Below are 24,659 nucleotides of genomic sequence, written 5' to 3' on the forward strand. Positions count from 1 at the left end.
GTGATTATCATACCATGGAAATTGCTACATATTAGGTTTTTTCCTTCAAAGAGCCAGGTATAGAGATTTACCAGCATGTTATCGCTCTCAGAGCACATAGCTTGGCACCTAACCTCACCTGCGGACATCAGAGAAGGATCCTGAAAGGGGAATCAGGAGGTAACCAGGTGAAAGCTGCATGGACAGTAGAGAGTATCCCCTCCAACAGCAAGGCCAAGCAGATGAGATCGCTCTTATCGGCGTCCAGCACACCATCATTCTGCCCCTGTATGTATGCCTCTTTTCTTCAGGTGGCCCTTCCAATAACACATATTCCATGTATATCTATCTATATCTATATCTATATCATCTATAGATATAGATATATATGTTATCCATATATGTGGGTATATATGTTATCCATATATATGAATAACACTATTAAGCTTCATTAAGTTTCTTTTCTGTTCATTTAGGACAATATTTAATTAAAGCCATGATAGAAGTGCCCTAACAGGCCATATTTTACCTTGTTTACTCAGTTTCTTTGTTTTTTAAAATTTTTTTCATTTAAAACAATTAAGGTTTTATTAATTATAAATTGGGAGTATTATGTTTATAACTTGCGAGATAAGAGGAAAAAGAATATATGTACCCAAATTTGACATTTATTTTATATTTTTAAAAATTTAAAAATTTTTTAATTATACTTTTTCTGGGATACATGTGCAGAATGTGCAGGTTTGTTACATAGATATACATGTGCCATGGTGGTTTACTGCACCCATCAACCCATCATCTACATTAGATATTTCTCCTAAGGCTATCCCTCCCCTTGCCCCCCACCCCCAACAGGCCCCTGTGTGTGATACTCCCCTCCCTGAGCCCATATGCTCTCATTGTTCAACTCCCCACTTATGAGTGAGAACATGCGCTGTGTGGTTTTCTGTTCCTGTGGTAGTTTGCTGAGAATGATGGTTTCCAGCTTCATCCATGTCCCTGCAAAAAACATGAACTCATTCTTTTTTTATGGCTGCATGGTGTTCCATGGTGTATATGTGCAACACTTTGTTTATCCTGCCTATAATTGATGGGCATTTGGGTTGGCTCCAAGTCTTGTATATAGTGCTGCAGTAAACATACATGTGCATGTGTCTTTATAGTAGAATGATTTATAATCCTTTTGGTATATACCCAGTAATGGTATTGCTGGGTCAAATGATATTTCTATTTCCAGATCCTTGAGGAATCACCACACTGTCTTCTGCAATGGTTGAACTCATTACAGTCTCACCAATAATGTAAAAGCATTCCTATTTCTCCATATACTCTCCAGCATCTGTTGTTTTCTGACTTTTTAATGATCCCCATTCTAACTGGTGTGAGATGGTATCTCATTGTAGTTTTGATTTGCATTTCTCTAATGACCAGTGATGATGAGGTTTTTTTCATATGTTTGTTGGCTGCATAAATGTCTTCTTTTGAGAAGTGTCTGTTTATATATTTGCCCACTTTTTGATGGGGTTGTTTGTTTTTTTCTTGTATAGTTGTTTAAGTTCCTTGTAGATTCTGGATATTGATATTAGCCCTTTGTCAGATGGATAGATTGCAAAAATTTTCTCCCAGACTGTAGGTTGCCTGTTCACTCTGACAATAGTTTCTTTTGCTGTGCAGAAGTTCTTTAGTTTAATTAGACCCCATTTGTCAATTTTGGCTTTTGTTACTTTTGCTTTTGGTGTTTTAGTCATGAAGACTTTATCCATGCCTATGTCCTGAATGGTATTGCCTAGGTTTTCTTCTAGGGTTTTTACGGTGTTAGGTCTTACATTTAAGTCGTTAATCCATCTTGAGTTAATTTTTGTATAAAGTGTAAGGAAGGGGTCCAGTTTCAGTTTTCTGCATATGTCTAGCCAATTTCCCCAACACCATTTATTAAATAGGGAATCCTTTCCCCATTGCTTGTTTTTTTGAGGTTTGTCAAAGATCAGATGATTGTAGATGTGTGGTGTTATATCTGAGGTCTCTGTTCTGTTCTATTGGTCTATATCTCTGTTTTGGTACCAGTACCATGCTGTTTTGATTACTGTAGCCTTGTAGTATAGTTTGAAGTCAGATAGTGTGATGCCTCCAGCTTTCTTCTTTTTGCTTAGGATTGTCTTGGTTTTTTGGCTCCACATGCAATTTAAAGTAGTTTTTCTAATTCTGTGAAGAAAGTCAATGGTAGCTTGATAGGAATAAGCATTGAATTTATACATTACTTTAGGCAGTAAGGCCATTTCCATGACATTGATTCTTTCTATCCATGTGCATAAAATGTTTTTCCATTTGTTTGTGTCCTCTCTTATTTCCTTGAGCAGTGGTTTGTAGTTCTTCTTGAAGAGGTCCTTGACATCCCTTGTAAGTTGTATTCCTAAGTACTTTATTGTCTTTTTAGCAATTGTGAATGGAAGTTGACTCATGATTTGGCTCTCTGTCTATTATTGGTATATAGAAATGCTTGTGATTTTTGCATGTTGATTTTGAATTCTGAGACTTCTCTGAAGTTGCTTACCAGCTTAAGGAGTTTTTGGACTGGGATGATGGGGTTTTTTAAATACACAATCATGTCATCTGCAAACAGAGACAATTTGACTTTCACTTTTCTTATTGGAATATCCTCTATTTCTTTCTCTTGCCTGATTGCCCTGGCCAGAACTTCCAATACTATGTTGAATAGGAGTGGGGAGAAAGGGCATCTTTGTTTTGTGCCGGTTTTCAAAGGGAATGCTTCTAGATTTTGCCCATTCAGTATGATGTTGGCTATGGGTTGTCATAAATAGCCTTTATTATTTAGAGATATGTTCCATCATTACCTAGTTAATTTAGTGTTTTTACCATGAAGAGGTGTTGAATTTTATTGAAGGCCTTTTCTGCATCTATAGAGATAATCATGCGGTTTTTGTCATTGATTCTGTTTATGTGATGGATTACATTTATTGATTTGCATATGGTGACCCCACCTTGCATCCCAGAGATGAAGCCAACTTGATTGTGGTAGATATGCTTTTTGATGTGCTGCTGGATTCAGTTTGCCAGTATGTTATTGAGGATTTTTGTATCAATGTTCATCAGGGATATTGGCCTGAAATTTTCTTTTTTTTTGTTGTGTCTCTGCCAGGTTTTGGTGTCAGGATGGTACTGGCCTCATAAAATGAGTTAGGGAGGAGTCCCTCTTTTCCAATTGTTTGGAATAGTTTCAGAAGAAATTATACCAGCTCTTTGTACTGCTGGTAGAATTCAGCTGTGAATCCGTCTGGTCCTGAGCTTTTTTTGCTTAGTAGATTATTAATTACTGCCTCAATTTCAGAACTTGTTATTAATCTATTCAGGGATTCGACTTCTTCCTGGTTTAGTCTTGGGAGGATGTATGTGTCCAAGAATTTATCCATTTCTTCTATGTTTTCTTGTTTATTTGGGTAGAGGTGTTTATAGTATTCTCTGATGGTAGTTGGTATTTCTATGGGATCAGTGGTGATATCCTTGTTATCATTTTTTTATTGTGTCTATTTCATTATTCTTGCTTTTCTTCTTTACTATTTTCACTAGCTCTCTATTTTGTTAATCTTTTAGAAGAAAACCAGCTCCTGGATTCATTTCTTTTAAAAAATTTTTTTGGTATCTCGATCTCCTTCAGTTCTGCTCTGATCTTAGTTATTTATTGTCTCCTTCTAGCTTTTGAATTTTTTTATTCTTGCTTCTCTAGTTCTTTTAATTATGATGTTAGGGTGTCAATTTTATATCTTCCCTGCTTTCTCCCTGTGGGCATTGAGTGTTATAAATTTCCCTCTAAACACTGCTTTAGCTGTGTCCCAGAGTTTCTGGTACCTTGTACCTTTGTTCTCATCGGTTTCAAATAACTTATTTATTTCTGCCTTAATTTTGTCATTTACCCAGTCATCATTCAGGAGCTGGTTGTTCTGTTTCCATGTAGTTGTGCAGTTTTGAGTTTCTTAATCCTGAGTTCTAATTTGATTACACTGTGGTCTGAGAGACTGTTTGCTATGATGTCCATTGTTTTGCATTTGCTGAGGAGTGTTTTATTTCCAATTATGTTCTCAGTTTTAGAATACCTGCTACATGGTGCTGAGAAGAATGTATATTCTGTTGATTTGGGGTGGAGAGTTCTTTATATGTCTATTAGGACCACGTGGTCCAAAGATGAGTTCAAGTCCTGAATATCCTTGTTAATTTTCTGTCTCATTGATCTGTCTAATATTGACAGTGGGGTATTAAAGTCTTCCACTATTATTGTGTGAGAGTCTAAATCTCTTTGTAGGTCTCTTAGAACTTGCTGTATAAATTGGGGTGCTCCTGTAAAGGGTGTATATATATTTAGGATCACTAGCTCTTCTTGTTGTATTGATTCCTTTACCATTATGTAATGCCCTTCTTTGTCTTTTTTGATCTTTGTTGGCTTAAAGTCTGTTTTATTAGAGACTAGGATTGAAACCCCGGTTTTTTTTTTTTTTTTTTTTGCTTTCCATTTTCTTGGTAAATATTCCTCCATCCCTTTATTTTGAGCCTATGTGTGTCTTTGCATGTGAGATGGGTCTCCTGAATACATCACACCAATGGGTCTTGACTCTTTATCCAATTTGCCACTATGTATCTTCTAATTGGGGCATTAGACCAATTTCATTTAAGGTTAATATTGTTACGTGCGAATTTGATCTCGCTGTTACGATGCTAGCTAGTTATTTTGCCCATTAATTGATGCAGTTTTCTTTGATGGCTGATGTTCTTTACATTTTGGTATGCTTTTGCAGTGGCTGGTACTGGTTTTGCCTTTCCATATTTAGTGCTTCCTTCAGTAGCTCTTGCAAGGCAGGCCTGGTGGTGACAAAATCCTTCAGCATTTGCTTATTTGTAAAAGATTTTATTTCTCCTTCACTTATGAAGCTTAGTTTGGCTGGATATGAAATTCTGGGATGAAAATTATTTTCTTTAACAATGTGAATAATGGCCCCACTCTCTTCTGGCTTGTAGGGTTTCTGCAGAGAGATCTGCTGTTAGTTTGAAGGGCTTCCTTTTGTGGATAACCCAACCTTTCTCTCTGGCTGCCCTTAACATTTTTTCCTTCATTTCAACTTTGGTTAATCTGATGATTATGTGTCTTGGGATTGCTCTTCTTGAGGAGTATCTTTCCGGTATTCTCTGAATTTCCTGAACTTGAATGTTGGCCTGTCTTTCTAGACTGGGGAAGTTCTCCTGGATAATATCCTGAAGTATGTTTCTCAGCTTGGTTCCATTCTCCCTGTCACTTTCAGGTACACTAATCAAACATAGGTTTAGTCTTTTCACATAGTCCCATATTTCTTGGAGGATTTGTTCATCCCTTTTTATTCTTTTTTCTCTAATCTTGTCTTCACACTTTATTTGATTAAGTTGATCCTCAATCTCTGATATCCTTTCTTCTGCTTGATCTATTTGGCTAGTGATACTTGTGTATGCTTCATGAAGTTCTCATGCTATGTTTTTCAGCTCATCAGGTCATTTATTTTCTTCTCTAAACTGTTTATTCTAGCTAGTAGCTTCTGTAACATTTTATCAAGGTTCTTAGCTTCTTTGCATTGGGTTAGAACATGCTGCTTTAGTTTGGAGAGGTTTGTTATCACCCAGCTTCTGAAGCCTACATCTGTCAATTCTTCAAACTCATTCTCCATCCAGTTTTGTTTCCTTGCTGGTGAGGAGTTGTGATACTTTGGAGGAGAAGAGGCATTCTGGTTTTTTGAATTTTCAACCTTTTTGTCCTGTTTTTTCCTCATCTTCATGGATTTATCTCCCTTTGGTCTTTGACATTGGTGACTTTCACATGGGGTTTTTGTGTAGGTGTCATTTTTGTTGATGTTGATGTTATTGTTTTCTGTTTGTTAGTTTTCCTTCTAACAGGCCCCTCTTCTGCAGGTTTGCTGGAGTTTGCTGGAGGTCCACTCCAGACCCTGTTTGCCTGGGTATCTCCAGCGGAGGCTGCAGAACAGCAAAGATTGTTGCCTGTTCCTTCCCCTGGAAGCTTTGTCCCAGATGGGCACCCACCAGATGCCAGCCAGTGCTCTCCTGTATGAGGTGTCTGTTGACCCCTGCTGGGAGGTGTCTCCCTTGAGGAGGCAGTCTGTCCCTTATCAGAGCTTGAGTGTTGTGCTGGGAGATCCATTGCTCTCTTTAGAGTTGGCAGACAGGAATGTTTAAGTCTTCTGAAGCTGCGTCCACAACTGCCCCTTCCCCCAGCTGTCTCAGTTTCTTTTTTGTGGTAGTAGATTCAATAGCTTCTCTACTAATGCTTTCTATCATGCTGATTTCAGTTGTATCTTTGTATTTGCATTCAGGGCCTTCATTTTGGCTGAAGGACAGAAAATTGATTTACTGAATCCTGGGAGAAATGACCTCCTGTAGGCTTGCTTATGTGTAGCCCTAATGCTTTGGTATCCCAGAGGATAAGTCTGGACTATTGACTACTTGCAAAACCTGTAAATGTATTAACAAACTCCTCTTTGAGTATCCCAGATTGGAATTCCAGGTTTTCTGGAAAAACTGCAGAGGATGTTGTTTTCAGGTTTCTCTACCATTTATCTTCTACAGAAATCACCAGAGTATAATATTATTGAGTGCCTATTTTTATTTTTTTAATTTTTGAATATCATAGATCTAGAAATTTAGTCAGCTTCTGATGTCTGAAGCATTAGCTCCCATTGATGGCAAAACCTTCACCTGTCATTTTGGTGAATGATGTATCCAGATCCTGTTATATCATTATGAGGCCTCAAATGGAAAAGTAAAGACAAATGAAAGCACAATATAAAAACTATGTTTCCAGAAGCATTTAAAAAGAATTTCCAGTCTCTCTCTCTCTTTTTTTCTTTAAATCTGCTCCCAGAGTGTACTATTTAATGACATTGATGCCTGGTCTTCATTTTTTTTTTTTTTAATAGAGAACATGGCCCTTGTATAGTTTGTGACCATGACTTGAAAATTTTTGTATTTCCATGAGTATCTTTCAGGGAAATTAAAAAAAAAAATAGAGGAATGAGTGTGGTGGCTCATGCCTGTAATCCTAGGACTTTGGGAGGCAGAAGCAGGAGGATTGCTTGAGCCCAGGAGTTTGAGGCCAGCCTGGCAACACAGTGAGACTCTATCCCTACCAAAATTGTAAAAGTTAGCCAGATATGGTGGTGTGTGTTTGTAGTCCCAGCTACTTGGGAGGCGGAGGTGGGAGGATTGCTTGAGCTTGAGAGGTTGAGGCTGCAGTGAGCCATGATCATTGCACTCTAGCCTGGGCAATAGAGCAAGACCCTGTCTCAAAAAAAAAAAAAAAATAGAAACCACTTTTTATAGAATTTCTTTTGGACAATTCTACACTTAAAAAATATGCTTGTGCTGTTTCCAGTGATCTGAAATAAGAAAAATTCCCTAGGGATTTATATCATTTCAACTCTTAAGAAGAAAGTATGGACAGGCAGATTTCAGGTGTAACATACATGGAGTTAATTAAGTTGCCATTTAGTTTGCTAACCAGAGAGGAACCATTCATTTTGTCAGAAAGATGTAATGCTTTGGTGTCTTCAAAAAATAAAACATAGCTTCCCACTTCATACTGAAGAAAATCCTCCTGACAGTTTTTTCTCCATTATGCAACTGGGAAGAGCCAAACAGAGATTACTTTCCTTGTGCTGGGGCTGGAATAATGACGAGAGCCGCAGACCTTGGGCAAATCACTTCTCTAAGTGTGTTGAAAAGTCTGTTTTAAATTAAGAACTGATGGAGTGAGCAGTACTATTTTTATAGCAAGGGCGATTTAAAAAATGTTCCTTGTAAAAATATTACATGAAAAATATTAGTTTTAGTTTTTGTTAAAATAAGATTTTATTGACTTTCTACCAGAAGAATAGAAATAGGAAATAGCAGAAGGCAGCAATTTCTCCTTTCAGTTCAGTCTCCCAAAAGTAATGCCTTTTAACAACATGTAATCAGTCATATGTTGACATGACTGTTAAGACTATTATGAACAGGCCAAAGCAAGCAGCATGAAAGCAAGATTGACAGACTCATGCAGGGAAACAAAGGCTAGTTTCTGGCTCACTCTCCAAAGGGCACTCCTGTGTGAGCCTCTGCAGGTTCACACTCATTGTTAGAGTATCATTACCCTTCTGCTTTCCTGGTACTTTTATATCAAGGCTTCAAAGTGCTTTATAAATATATGCACCAGAAAAAAAGTACCTTTAAGGATCTTATTGGATAAAGCCTTAGCTGTAAGCTCTCTAGAAAATAGGACATCCAAATGCAATAATTTTTTCTGAACTCTGGAGATTGCACAAGAACCAGCCTCTGTTTTTGGTCCATTCTGCTCACCGCTGAAATGTGAATTGTCCAGATTCTTTAGCACTGGCAACTCTGTGCTGAGCTCAGCCATCAGGACCTTCCATGCATGAGGTGAGGGTGCTTATTTTATTTTATTTCACATCCACATTGCCACACCACTCAGAAGTTTGGCAATTTCCAAGGGTGTTTCCCTGGACAGGACACAGAACTCTGCTTTTTATGGAAACTTCTACCTAAACATCCTTATAAACTCAGGGAATCCAATTCCCTCCTGGAGAGAGATCAGATCTCCTTTTGACCTCAAAGCCTCAAATCCCCCCCAACCACTAATAGGACACTACTTTATTCCCACTCTAACCCTGAAATCCAGAAGTTATTAACACTTCCCTGAGCAAGAGAGCCCAGCATTCAGAAAAGATTAGCCAGATGTTATTTTCATTTGAGCAAATAACCTTCTCATTCCTTGGCTAACGAGTCTATATAGCAGTGGGAAAAAATTATTAATATATTATTTTGGGGGGACCATTTGCCAATGACTATAAATTACCACAGATATAAAATGGTAATGTCACTTGCAGCTGATGTGGGATCTTCACTGAAACAGCAAAAGAAGACATAGCCCTTGCCTTGTATGTAGCTACTGATCTAGCAGTAATACTAGATTGACCTCTCTATCAGCTAAGTTAATAAGAAGCAGTTTGTTTTCAAGGTGCAGGGATAGCAGGATACATTACTGACTTCTCTAAGGGCCATCTACGTGAATTCATGTAGTGAGTTTCTCTTATAATGTGATTTGGAGGGAACAGAATTTTATGCTAGTCCATTATGTTTATGAAATTATGCTAATTGCACTGCATGAGTAGGAACTATCAAGAACCTATATGCCTTAAGGGAGCACATGAATGGGAGAGGGTGAGCCAATTCAATTGCAAGGCTCTGTCACATAGGTAAAGTTATTAGGTATCCAGTCATCTTGTTTGGGTACTCTGGGATACCCTTACTAAAGTGAAATATAAGTTTCTGCATCTTGCCCGGTCCACCGCAAGGAAGGAGGCACAGCATTTTGTAGGCTTCTTTGGATTTGAGAGGTTTCATAGAACACATATGGGGACGTTTCATAGAACACATATAGGAGCACTATTGTTTGCTGGAAAATCTGTAAGGCTGCCAGTGTTGAGTAGGATTCACACCAAGAAAAGCAACAAAAGGCTCTTCAGCAAGTGTAGGCTGCCTCCCTCTTATGACCTATTAGACTCAAGCCACTAAACATTAGTTTCAGACAGATGTTATAGACAGCTTCTGGCAGGCTCACAGAGTGAGACTCTCAGGTGTTTGGAATAAGACTTGGCCTCTTCTGACAGCTATGCTTGACTTGAAAAACACCTTTTAGCTTGCTGTTGGGTGAGTCAAAGACTGGACACCTGACTTTCTAAAATAAGAAAATATGCATCATAAATTTAGACATGCACATATTATTCCACAGTAAAATGAAAATGTTATATATGAGACAGGACCAAGAAGACTCAGGAGGCACAAATAAACTGCGTGAGCAGGTGGCTCAGATTTTCACAGTAGCTGCTCTTACTACTCTCCTGTTTTTCCCTTGGACAACAGCTCCAATTCATTGGGGTAATTCTCTATGACCAGCTGAAGGAGGAGAAAGAATGGGGCTGCTTATGGATGGATGGTATGTGGACCTCTAACAGAAATGGATAGTCACTGCATGAATTACAGCTCCACGTGGATGGCACTGAGAGATAGTGATGAAAGAAAATGTTCTCAGGAGGCAGAATTTTGGGCAGCCTTCTGGGTGTCTATTTAATGTGGAAGGGGAGATAGCTCACAGCTTGAATTTATACACACTGATTGGCTATTGGTTAGGAACTGGAAAGAAGAAAATAAGAAGGCTAGTGACAAGGTCTGGGGAGATGTCTGTGATGGGCCTCTCAGCATGGGCACAGAGCGGGAAGATATTTGTGTCCCATGGAAATGCCAATTTGTGGGCATCCAAGTGACGAATGAGTGCTTTGAATAATTAAATGAATAATTAATTATTGGATACTTAATTAAATGGATAATAATTAGATGGATTATCTCTCTTAGGAAGGTCAGTCAGCCTATTTCCCTAGCCGTTTATATGTTTGGCTAGGGAATCATATAAATGGCTAGGGAAATAGGTGGACATGGTGCCAGGAATGGAGGCTATACATGGGCTCACCATTATGGGCTCAGTCTCACTGTGACTGTTTTGTCTATGCTGTGACTGAGTATTCAATCTGCCTATAGCAATATGAACCTGCAATCTGATATCATTCATGATATTCAGGTCAGTCTCCTGTGGAATGGCATATGTAGACTCATTTGTGGCATCATATGGAGACAAATCTTGTGAGGACAGGGTGTTATTTATATGTTGCAGTATATTCCTTAAACAAATGCCTAATATAAGTTCCAGTGTGGGAAACCGTATGTCCAAGATTCAAGGGCTGGAGATGAGAATGGACTTCCTATACCAAATATTTGTTTTGGGGAATGTTTTCTTCCCATCCCTGCAATCTTGGATTCTGTGAATTTATAGTACCAGAAGGAGAAATGAATCCATAAGGAAATACAATAGTATTTCAATTGAATTAAAAGATGAAATTGCCCATTGGCCATTTTAGGCTGATGAAGCAAAACAGAGAAGAGCTTATTGCATGTACTGGCTGGGTGATTGATCCTGAGAAATGAATATGCAGTGGGATGAGGAGGATTGTTTATGGAACCCCAGTGGGGTTCATGGCAACTTAGGACTTTATTACCCTGTGGCCCTTGGCAATAGAAAATTGTTGCAGTGTAGTAAAGATAGGACCACCAAAGGACTCAGCTCCTCTAGGACTAAAGTTGACTCAGGCAATCAGGTTAAAAACCTATTCAACCAAGATACTTTAACAGAATAAGGAAACATGAAATGGACATTGCAATAAAGATGTGTGGTTAACAACTTAGACCTACTGATCAGTTACAGAAGCAGATATTTTAACAGCTATGTCCTCTAATCATTGTCTCTTGTCCCCATGTTTCCTCCCACTCCTTTTATGAAGAACTCTGCTGATGGCTAACATTTTTAGGTTGCAAGTGACCTGGCCTTGAAGATATGGTAGCTGGTTGGGAACACAAAGGATGAGAGAGGATGTCAAGAAGTCGGACTATGCTGGACCCTTTCTGCTGCTCTACCAGATCTGTCCTCCACCTTCATCCTTCATTGTCTTTGTGGCTATTCATCAATGGATTTTGCCTCTGGCTCCTGATTGGGTTTGCCCAGTGGGAAGCAGAAGAGAGTGAGGTTGTGGCTCTTTCTCTTCATAGAGCTGCAGGTTGGCCACGCCCATTTCCTGAAGCCTACAGCCCTTTTGCTACTTAACAACCTCCTCCAGGGTTAGCCACTTAACTATCTTGCCCCCTCAAGATTAGGGGGGTAATAGGTTCCCCTCTTTTAGTAGCCAGTAGTTAATGAACTATCTCTGGTTTGTTCCTTAAATCCTGCCCATAACAGTCTCTTTAAATAATTCTCAAATTACCTTGCCTTAGTGTGTCCCACTGGAACTCTGATTCATGCACATACTTCGTTTGTTCCTTACAACTACTCAGTGGAGTAGATGGGCAGGTGATGTCACTTCCATGCTTAAAATGCTTTAGTGCCTTGTCATTGCAACTGAAATAAAACCCAAAGAGTATGATTTGCAAAGCTGTCCTTGACCTGGTGTCTGCCTCTCTCTTCAAGCCGATTTCTCCCCACTCTCCTTCAACCCTGTTGCACAAAGCCACTTTAAGCTCCCCAGTAGCTCTTTCTCTTGAAGTGCTCATCACCAAGATCTGCCTGCGTATACTTCAAGGTTCAATTTAAATATCACTTCTTCAGAGTCTTTCCCTAGCTTTCAGTCAAAAGCAGTCATCTAGACACTATTATATTATCCTGTATTAATTCTCCTCATAGGACTTAATCACAAGCAATTAACACTTGCTGGTATTTTCTTGTCCGTTTTTATACCTTTAATCATCTATCAATTATGTCAATCATGTCTTCCTTCCTTCCTCCCTTCCTTCCTTGCTTCCTTCCTTCCTTCTCTCTTGGTTTCTCTCTTTCTTTCTCTCTCTTTCTCCCTTCCTTCCTTCCTTTCTCCCTCCCTTCCTTCCTTCCTTCCTGCCTTCCTTCCTTCCTTCCTTCCTTTCTTCCTTCTTCTTTACACAGGATCTTGCTCTGTTGCCCAGGCTGGAGTCTGGAGTGCAGTTGTATGATCATGGCTCACTGCAGCCTTGACCTCCCTGGGCTCAGGTAATGCTATTACCTTAGCCTCCCAAGTAGCTGGGACCACAGGTATGCAACACCATGCCTAGCTAATTTTTGTATTTTTTGTAGAGGCAGGGTTTCGCTGTATTGCCCAAGCTGGTCTTAAACTCCTGGGGTCAAGTGATTCTCCCACCTCGGCCTCCCAAAATGCTGAGATTACTGGCATGAACCACTGCCCCTGGCCCCACTCTCTTCTAGAAGAAAAATTTCCTGAGGACTAGCTTTTAATATTTGTTGATATTGAATAAAAAATCAGGGATTAGCTCCATCCTATCAATAAGGCAACAGGAGTTCAGAGATTACAGTGTCAGAATCAGCACCTGTGACTTCTGATATTGATATACCAGAGTCCATTCCTCATCTGATTTCCCAAGCCTAAAAATGTTATGGGAAAGATATGAAATCAATGTAAGCGTCTATCAATGAATGAGTGGATAAAGAAAACGTGGTATATATACACAATGAAATAATCAGCCGTAAAAAGAAAAACTGCCATTTTCTACCATCATGGATGAATCTGGAGGATATTATGTAAAATGAAATCAGCCAGGCACAGAAAAACAATCTCATGATCTCAATGATATGTGGAATCTAGAGAAGTTCATCTCGTAGAAGTAAGGAGCAGTGGAAACAGTGGTTAACACTGGGATGATTGGTAGGGTGGAGAGATGGGGAGATGTTGGTCAAAGGATACATAACTACAGTTGGATAGGAAGAAGAAATTTTAAGAGACCTATTTTATGGCAAGGTGACTATAGTTAATGATGATATAATATATTCTTGAAAAATGTAAAGACAGTGGATGTTATGTGCTCTTGCCACAAAAGTAATAATGATGTTGGTAATACGTTTTGTTAGTTAGCCCAAATTTAGCCATTTGACAATATATATGTACTTCAAACCATCATGTTGTGCATGATAAAAACATGCAATGTACTCTTTCAATTTTGAAACATAAATTTAAAAGATGCAGAAGAAAAATAAAATAAAAATGCTATGGGAGACAAAATACTAGGAGGTAGTGAGTACACCTTAACTTACGTGAGGCAGAACTTCTGGAAAAATCATGGGAGCTTCTATCTCCTTAGCCCATGCTAGATTTAGAAATGGATTGTTCTCTGATATTAAATTACCATTTCCCAAAGAGGAACACAAAGCTGTTGCACAATTCAGTAAGATGTTGAGAAGATATTCCATAATTTAGCAGCCAAAACAACTTTGTTAAATATTTGGCTACTGTCTCTTTACTGTAGGAATTCCTAGAGCCTTTAATATGTTTCTTGTGAAGGAGGCAAATGTACTATGTAAAGCTACTCCAACTGATTAGAATAGAAATAGAAAATACTTTCATGAGAATCCTATTAACATTTCATAGAACATGCATTTCCTGGACCAAAGTTGAGTAAATGCCGAATTAAATCTTAGTGATAGACATCATGTTGGCAGAACAGTCTCATCACAATAATAAATTTAATAATGAATTATTTTATGTGTAGAGAAGGAAGAGGGAGTATGTTTGTGTTGGCGTCTTCTGAATTTTGTTCTTGTGTGTTGTTTATTCAGTTTTGTATGAAAGCCTTTTTCTTTTTTTCAAGTTTGTGTCTGCCAACATTTTATTTTCCTTGTCAAACCATGTATTATTTCTGACTATTCTGGTAGAGGTTTTGAAACATTTTCAAGCCTATTGCAAATGTCTTCTGTCCAGATCCAGATAATTTCTAAAGGATTCTGATTGATGTTGCATTACTGGTAGGGCTGTCTACACTGCTGTAGTTTGTAGTCTATTTGCTTATAATATGAATTATGTCATTAAGAAGACTTAAATTATAAAAACTTGAGTAATAAAGATGTTTCAATGAGAAAAAAAGGGACTTCAACTAGAATGTAAAGAGCACAAGAACAAAGTCAAGGGAGGAAGGAAGAAGGGAGGGAGGGAAGGAGGGATGAAGAAAGGGGAGAAGGAAGGGTAAGAAGGACAAGGACAAAGGCTAAACCTGCTAAAATGCTGGGATAATTGGCGTGGAGAGGAGCTATCACTGGAGAAAGCAGGTTGGAACTCAAAATGGGATTGAATATCTGAAACGTTAAAACTCTTAAAATAATAGGGAAGAATCTTTACAAAGTTGAATTTGGCAACAATTTATTGGTTTTGCATTCCCATGGGCATCCAGAGTGATTTTTTTTTCTTTTGCAGAATCTCAATATGCTCTGGAGAATTAGATGGACTGGAAAGATTGATTCTTTTGATTATTTGTGAGCATTCTTGGCAGCTCCTTGAGTGGCAGTAACACCGAGTAAATTCCTATCTCAAAAATATCTTAATAGATCTTGAGGTTCAGACTTATAAACTGTTAGATATGTTAGTTTTTAGATTTCATATTTCAGTTATGTTGGATTCTACTAACTCAATTCATGGCATGAATTCATGATATTTTCAGAGTTCCCTAAAGTCTTTTCATATCACGCCTTCTTTCTGAACAGTATGCTCCAGGAGGGCAATCGTTTTGTTTGTTTACAGATGCGTAACCACCATCTAAAACAATTCCTGGCTCACCGTGTTACAGTTTGGATTCACCACTGGTAACTCAGATATCTGCCATTGGTAACAATGACAAGTGTTCAATAAATATTTGTTGAATGAATGAATAAATGGTGAGTGGTGTACTCACAGATTGAATGTCAGCTTCTCATTTGGTTGAAGCTGTAACTGTGTGAACAAAGATTCAGAAGAGATTCTTAGGATTTAAACAAGGCCAATGGCTTTCGTTTCAAGATACTAAAGGATGTACAGATGCTGCTACTTAAGTCTGCTTGTACAGATTGGTAATGGCATCAACAAAAAATTAACTGTTCTTCTAAATGTCTAGGGAAAGGAAAGAAGAAAAGGAGATAGGCAATGGAACGACTGGTGATAGAAGAAAGGAGAGAAGGTGGAAAAGCTCAGGGAAAAAAGATTGGACAAACTTAGAAACTAAGGCAGGCTTCATGTGACCTGGAGTAGGAAATTCAGGTCCAGACATCCTGTATCTGCAATTCTGAAATTATGAAAGCATGAAAACAAACATTTTTTCTTAATTCATTTGATAGCAAAACTTGACCTAAATTACTATGAAAGTCTTCATAGCCTTTCTCTTATGTAGTTGGAATATTTCCTTGTTTTACTGCAATAAGATTAATATTGTGGATGAAAAAGAGTCAAACTCTGTATTTGAAAGGTTTTATTCTAAGCCAAATATGAATGACCAAGGCCTGAGGCACAGTCTCAAGAGGTCCTGAGAATATGTGCCCAAGGTGGTTGGATTACAGCTTGATTTTGTATATTTTAGGGGAACAGAATTTACAGGCAGCTATCAATCAATATTTGTAAGGCATAAGTTGGCTTGGTCCAGAAGCAGGAGCCAGGTCATAGATAGCTTCAAAGGTTTCTTGACTAGCACTTGGTTGAAAGAGTTATTAGCTAAAGAACTGGAATCAATAAAAAGGAATGTCTGAGTTAAGATAAGAGATTTTGGAGGCGAAGCTTCTTCTTATGTAGGTGAAGCCTCCAGGTAGCAGGCTTCAGAGAGAATAGATGCAAACGTCTCCTATCAGACTCCAGAAGGTGCCAAACTCTTAATCTCTCCTGGATCAGGAAAAGACCTGGAAAGGAAAGGGGATTCTCTATAGAATGTAGGAGACAGTTTTGCAAGGTTATTTCAAAATATGTCAAAGAAATATATTTTGGGGTATTCAGATTTCTTTCAGGATCTGCTATCTATCATGTGATGCTATACTAGAGTTAGGTTGGAATTTGGTATGTTATTGCTATAAAGAGTCTATTTTGTCAGTCTTAAGATCTCTGTTTTCATGCTAATGCTGATGAGTTGTGCCTAAATTCCAAAGGGAGGAGAGTGTAACGAAGGATGTTTGGATGCCCCTTCGTCCCATCATGGCCTGAACTAGTTTTTCAGGTTAACTTTGTAATGCTCTTGGCAGAGAGAAAGGATCCATTCAGTCAGTTGGGGGGCTTTATTTTTGGTTTACAATATGATTGATTATGGGGTATTGCTCTAGACTCTTCTCTGATATACATATATGAATGTCATTATCTTTATAAAAAATCAAGAAAATCCTGAACTCTCAAACACCTCTAGCCCCAAGGGCTTCAGATAAGGGGTTGTGGACCTGTATAACTAATATCTCACAAAGATATATGAGAAGGGAATACATTTGTCCAGATCTCAGAGTATTATGTAGGTGTCTAGGGTTTAATTGTGTCTCTCTCACCTCCAAATTCTTATGTTCAAGCCCTCATCCTCAAGTATCTCAAAATGTGACCTTATTTAGAGATAGGGTCTTTATAGAGGTAATCAAGTTAAAATAAGGTCATTAGGGTAGGACCTAATGCAGTATGACTGGTGTTCATATAAAAAGAGGAAATTTGGGTATGGACAGTCATAGAGAGAAGACAATGAGAAGAGACACAGAGAGAAGATCACTATCCACAAGCCAAGAAGAGAGGTTAGAACAGATCCTTTCCTCATAGCTCTCAGAAGCAACTAACCCTGCCCACACCTTGATCTTGGACTTTATGAGACAATAAATTTCTGTTGTTTAAGTCACCCAGTCTGTGATACTTTGTTACAGGTCCGTAGGAAACACGTACAGTAGATATGTGAGTGCTGTGAACCCCAAATATCTGAGACGGGTCTCAGTCAATTTAGAAAGTTTATTTTGCCAAGGTTAAGGACACACCCATAACACAGCCTCAGGAAGTCCTGACATTATGTGCCCAAGGTGGTCAGGGGTGCAGTTTGCTTTTATACATTTTAGGGAGACTTGAGACATCAGTCAATATGTGTATGATGTACATTGGTTCGTTTAGATAAAGTGGGACAATGTGAAGTGAAGGCTTCCAGGTTAGAAGTAGATAAGAGACAAAAGGTTTCATTCTTTTGAGTCTTTGATCAGCCTTCCAGTGAATACACAATTTAGCCTGACTTAGAGACTCTGCATTTTTACATAAACAAAAAGGCAGTGGAAGCAATCAGATATGCATTTTTCTCAGGGAAGCCTCACAGGGATGACTTTGAGCTCTGTTTGTCCTTTGTCCACAAGAAATTTCCCATGGGCAAATTGTGAGGGAAGTATGTAGCTTCTTATCTTTGTAGCTATCTTATTTATTAATAAAATGGGAGGCAGGCTTGTCTGACATAGTTCCCAGCTTAGTGATTTTGAGATTCCAAGATTTATTTTCCTTTCACGGTGCCTCTACAGATAATGCAAGTGATATTAGTGTGTTGCAAGTGAAGAGTGTAAGACCTGCCTGGCACAGTGGGATTACACCTGTAATCCCAGTGCTTTGGGAGGCACAGCAGGAGGATCGCTTGAGGCTGGGAATTCGAGATCAGCCCAGGCAACATGGCTAGACCGCAGTCTTCACAAAAAATTTAAAAATTATCTGAGTTGGGAGACTGAGGTTGGAGCTCACTTGAGCCCAGGAATTGAAGACTGCGGTGAGTTATGACCATGCACTTCAGCCTAGGTGACAGAGTGAGGCCCTGTCTTTCTAAAACTAAAATAAAAAATATAAGGCCAAAAGTGGATTAAAAGTTTGAATTGGAGATAAATAGTTCCAGGGTCTTTTTAGTGTCTTGATGCTGTCATCAAGGACCTGGCCCCTCTTTTCTTGCCTTTTTCCCCTTTTTTCTTCTCCTCTCTTTTCCTCCTCTCTTCTCTCTCTCTTCTGCCTCCTCTCTCCTCCATCCTCCCTCTCCCTTCCTCTCCCCCTTCCCCCTCCCCCTTCCTCCTCTTCGTCTTCCTCTTCCTCCTCCTCCTCCTTTTTCTTCACCATCAATGTGGAAGCAATATCTCTCTTTATGGCTATAAAATAATATCAGTTGCTCCAAGTATTATATCCTCATAGGACAAAATGTAAAATAGAAAAGAAAGAGGCTCTTGTTGAGGCTTTCTCAGCAGAATCTCCCTATGTTTAGTTCATTGGTCAGAACAAAATCACATGGCTTTTGCCTACTGCAGGAAGGCTGGGACAGTCTGGTCTGCCACATCCATTTCCAGGAAGTGAATTAGTGCCCAGACATGCATTGGTAAATAGGGGAATTATGTTGATATACTGTGGAAGTCGTGTTGGTGTAGCAAAAGAGCAGAATAAAGCAGCCTAGCAGGAGAGAGCATTAATAATAACTTTTAGCAGGAATGGTAAAAGCCTTTAGCTGTACAGGCAGGAGCCTTTTTTAGCTTTGTGAAGGAAAATTTAAAATGAATGCTTATACCTGCCACTCCCTCATGTGAGGGCTCCTATTACCCCTGAGTCTCATACAACTCTAAGCCTGACAGGCTCCACTTCCTCCTGTACCCACTCTATCAGCAGCCTCACTGTCTCAGAATTCTGGAATGCATTCCATATTGTTCTTTCTTTCTTTCTCTTTTAAAAGTGACTTCTTAAGCATAACATGAACTATATGTGAATATATGAACCAGAAATGAATAGTCCATGTTGTTTTAATGCATTTTATTATACCCTGAGTAGCCCTAGCTAGCTTAACTGCCTGCCTAGGCTTGTCCAAGTTATATTCTGAAATACCCACTATTTTTTTTTATGTCTACTTTTACCCCCAACCCCTTCTTTTTTCTATAAGCTCTGGTATTTTTAGGGCCTAATCTTGAAAAAACACAAGGATTTCCAGTAATGGACTTGCAGCTGAAACAACTGAATCTGACATTTTCAGTCCCTGTCCCAAGAAGGGCTCTGCCAGCTGGAAGAAGCAGGCGCAATGATTCGTTGGGTAGAGGTCAGCAATGTCTGTCTCATAGTGCATATGGACATAACTTTACTCTCACAGGTTCAATATTTGTCATGATGAGAATGGTTCTGAAAAAGTAAAAATTGTTACAGCTGAATGTGGAGACTGATGGTTTAATGTCACTGGTAGTAGACTGTCATTCAATTGCGATTTGTATTGTGACTAATGGATTTGTGAATGAGGCTGAGAAAGGCTTTGTGGTTCATCTTTGCCATCATGTGGATGTAGAAGAGGGGAATGAGAGGCTGGTCAACCAGATTAGCAAAGCATTTTAATTTATGCACAGCAGATCTTTGAGCAGCCCCGGGTTACAGAAGCTGCTTGGAAATGTGGAGATGAGGATTTACTGGCCAATGCTTAGGCATTCAGGGGAATTTTTGGAGTGGGGTATAAGCGCAAACACCCAGACAGGCCACAAACTTCCAGAAGTAGCTTTCCTTGCAGGAAGCTAGAGCATATTAGCAACCTGAGCCAGCCTGAAACATGAGTCACACAGTCCCCCCAGCCTGACCTGCCCCCGGATAGCAGAACCCACACTACTGGGCCACTGGGGGATAATTGTAGGTTCTCCATAAGGCACTTCTCTGCATTCAGTCAACTGAGAGGCGAGTAAGGCCACCAATCTTGCTTTAAGTGGCAAAATATCTTTCACAACTCCCTCTAGCAATTACCTAGATTCTTCTTAAAGATCGCCAGTGACAGGTAACTCACTCTCTATGGAATCTATAGTATATAGTTAAGAGAATGGACCTAAGCCAGACTGCCTGGGTTCAAATTCCAGTTACTCTACTCAACCAACGATCTGACCTTGACCAAATTACTTAACATTCTGTGTCTCAGTCCTTTCATCTATAAAATTATGTTAATAATATACAGCATAAGGTTGTGAAGATTATATATATATATATATATGTACACACACACACATATATTTAGTTAGAATATAATTAAATTGTATATATATATAACTTTGTATATCTAACACATATGTGTATATATATATATATAAATTAGAAAAGGCTAGCACCATACGAGTGTCATTCTTATTACTATTATATAATGATGTTTATTAGAATGACCAAAATGAACACATGGTCTGACCAGAAATTTCATTCCATTTCTTGGTTGAACTGAAAAGTTAAGTTGGATATCAAAATATTTGTAAAAAACATTTGTTGCTTTTACCCATCTCCTGGCCTCCTATTCTTTCTTCCGGAAACTATCTAGCAGTTTCTCTCTGGAGGACTGCATTCTCTGCTTTCAGAATAAGTACTTCAAATGCTTCAAGCAGGGATAACACTGCCTTCAGCTTCAGGAATGGACAGGGGATTCAACCAATCCTCTGACCATGTGATTGGTTCAGAGTTGGGCATGAAACATTGTCAGAGCCAGTGGGGAACGAGTATTTTTGCCAGGTCAGCTTGGAGAAGCACCACAGATGTGTTCATTGTACCATTTGGACCTGGGGGGTTTTTGGAACTGCTGGCAGCCATTTGGCAGCATATAATACCTGAGGAAAGAAAGCCGTGGCATATGTTCGTTATTTTTTTTTTTGGCCATTGAGCACCTTCGAACAACTTTTCTGTGTTAATGAATTCCCCAATTTATGAGACCACCTTTGTCTATAAAAGCTGGATTCTTACCTTCAAGTCTTTCTTACCCTAGCGTATATGTGTTCTAGGGTTTGCTATCAGTCCCACTCTTGTCAGACTTTTAATCAGAAGCCAATGAGGTAAATAAGGACTTTATTCTGGGGAGGCAGTAGCAGCTTTATTCCAATAGCCATAATTCTAGCAGGAGCATCCAGTGCCTAGAATTAGAACTGTTGGGACCAGTTATGCTAACAATGGTGTCTCCGGTGAGATGGTTTTTTAACATGATTTGCAGTTGAGTTACTGGCTACAAGTCCCCAAATTTCATTCTCCAATCTTTCCAAAGGTAGTGTGAGCTACCTAAAATACTTTAGTAAATTTAGTTTTCTGCTTAAACTATCCATAGTTGGTTTCTGTTGCTTGCATTTAGGAACAATAAGTAACACAGAATTAAAGCAGAGAAAAGGAGATTCAGGAGATGGAAAGAGACCAGGTCCTAGAGATGTCATGTGGGTTCTCAGATCCAGCCATACCTGAAGCCAGACCTCTTGTTTCTTCATTTATATGAAGCAATGAATTCTCATTTTCTTTAAGCCACTTACAGTTGGATTTTTGAAGCTTGCCTTCAAATATAGATACTCATTCACTTACAATGGGGTTATATCTTGATTGTAGATATTGCCATTGTAAGTGGGAAATATTGTAAGTAAAGTTCAGCTATGGTACTTTCCACTTACAATGGGTTTATCCAAAGGTAACCACATCATAAGCTGAGGAGTGTACTGAAGGCATATGGCTTTGGCACCATTGTAAAGTAGAAAAATCTAAGTCGAACCTTCATAAATTGGGGATCATCTATAATCTCAATTGTTATCACCATCTTCTTCTCTATTCTTATGTCTCATGTGTGTTTTAATGATTTTTACAAAAAAGTTAAAATGAATAATATGTTTTTAAAAACCAAGTTAATTCCCTTGGAGGCTATTTATTTCTGTGTTCTAAGGTTTTTTTGTTTGTTTGTTTGTTTGTTTGTTTTTTTAAACAAGGCCAGGCATCTGTTAAATGCTTAACATCAGATGAAGCCAGAAAAGAATTTGACAGTATTAATTCCATTTTTATCCTTGTAAAATTTTTGACTGTTTTAGCTTTTAAAAAAGTGTGACATATTTAATTATGGAAAGTGAAATTAAATGCATAATTTTTCTGGTTGATTTCTAAAGTTCTATTAACTTGCAAACAAGTTAGATACTAATTTTCTATATTTAAGCATTAAATGTCACATGGTTGCATACATTTTTTTGTAATAATCTCCCTACATTGCATTATAAAAACAGAAATTACACATTCACTCAAATGGATGTTTTCCTTTTGGTGGAAGTGTTTCTAGAGTACATATTATAATTTATTAAAATGTTTGACGCCAAACTCCTTTTTCCTGTCATTATAATTTCTGGCACATACATTTCACATAAATGTTGGTCAAAGGATGTTTCTAGTACCTCTCTCACCCCAAAAGTTGTTGTTTCGCAAAGTTTGTGAAACAAAATTATACACTTTTCTTTTTCAGAGCAGGGTCATATGGGCCAGTGAGTTTATCCATTGGCATGTGATTTGGACTTTCATCAAACCAGCTAACCGAGATGAAACTAAGAGTGAAATGTCAACTTATTTGAATGAAGACATCTGTGTTACTTAAAAAAAAAGGCATGTTGGCATAACACACACAAACACGATATTGGATTTATTTTTATTCTTTGAACTTAAAAATGTAGTTGATTCTTATCATTACAGAAGGAAAATGAATATTTTTAAAAAGAGTGAAGTGATAGAAACATTCAAAAGGAAAAAAGTATCCAGAATATTACTATCAAACATAACCATTGTTATTTTGGAATATTATCTTTAAGTCTTTTAACTAGACATATATTTTAATATACCTTGTCATTTTTGAGATAATTACATCCACATAGTTTTATATAATGCTTTTTAATTAACTTCATAATAAAATAGCTGTAAAGCATTAATTTTGTGTCATCTGCAATTTGGATGAAATTATTCCATTGCATGACATTGTTACTTTGTTTGTCAATATGAGAATTTATAAAATTAAGAAATTATTTTAATTTTATAATCATAGATCTAGAATAAAGTTTTAATTTTTATAATCTAATTATATGTTTGGTAGTGTTGGGCTTAGAATGCATTATAATTTCACTTAATTTTCCAGATTACCGTGAGTGGTATATAAAAATGGTAGCATTAGCTTTGTTTGAGGGTAGGGCATTGGGGGGTGCGGTGCCAGTATGATAGAATACATGCTACACAGTCAAGAGACTTGAGTGTCTGAAGCCTGGCTCCTTTCAAAAGCAATGAAGTCTGTGATGTTGGCCAAGTGACCCTGGATTTTAATTTCTTCAGCTGAAGGTTAGGGGATGAAATTAGATCAGGGTTCCCAAGCTAAAGTCTGTGGATCCATGTTCATTTTGGACAAAGTTCTATCTAATCTGTGATAAAAAGAGAAAACAAGTCAGTAAGTTTTTCAGCTAACAAAGCTGATTTAAATATATTTTTTTCTCCCTTTCACCCCGTAAGGTTACAGCCTTCTCAAGGACCACGGCCTTAGATGATGGTCCCTTCCGACTCTAAAATTTGGAAGCTGTAAAGTAAGATCTTAGGGACTCGAGAAGTAAAATATCAACCTAGCGTGAGGGTCAAAAAGACGAAAAAGAAAACATGAAATATGTCATGAAGACAGAGAAAGAAGTTATTTGTGGTTTTTTAGCAATTCTGGATTTTTAATGCTATCTGCTGGTCTGTAAAGACAATAGAGGCAAGTTGACTGCAGTTAGAGAATGCAACTTCCTGTTCTGCTGGTGAAACTTCAGCCTAAATTCTTGGCAGAAGTTAACATTTAACATGACCTTAGTTAGGCCCTCCAGTTTTTCTCATGGTTAAAGAGAAATTATTTAAATCAGCTTCACTAGTCTCATTTTACATTTTAATCTGATAAAACAGGGTGACCAAAAAGCAAGATCCCATGGAAGGAGAAAGGGGACATTTGCTTTTCCTTTTCATTTCCATGAGCTTTATGTCCTTATACCTGGAGAGCACATAAAGCTAGGGAAATCTACGTTTTAAAATGCCGACTTGGAACTCACTAAGTATAAAAAACAGTCATTAGTGCATTGATAGATGATTTTTTAGTGAATTTGGAAGTGAAGTTATAGCTGTGATGACACATTTGCAGGCAAATGTTGGGGTGTGTATAAAGAGCTGTGTGCCCAGGGTTCAAATCAGGGCTCTGGTGGCTGCATCTGGGTAGATGAGTCATTCATCTGTCATGACCTCTGGAGTTATCCTCATTCAGAGAGGTTTCAGATCCCCTTATCATACATTACAGAAAACATTTATAAACCTTAAGTAGAATTTGAAATATTTTTCCAAACCAAAATAATATATTTACTTTTATCTACAAAATTATGTTTTTGTAGCCTCCCAAATATTTCCCTCTAACTGCTTTTGTGCTGAATTCTTCACTTTGGTTGATGTGATTCTGTTCTATATGAAAGGCATAGCTCATCATTAAATATCTGGAAATATACT

Source organism: Sapajus apella, unplaced genomic scaffold (genome assembly GCF_009761245.1).
Source record: "Sapajus apella isolate SASKATOON/1434 unplaced genomic scaffold, GSC_monkey_1.0 scaffold45, whole genome shotgun sequence".
NCBI classification, from domain to species: domain Eukaryota; kingdom Metazoa; phylum Chordata; class Mammalia; order Primates; family Cebidae; genus Sapajus; species Sapajus apella.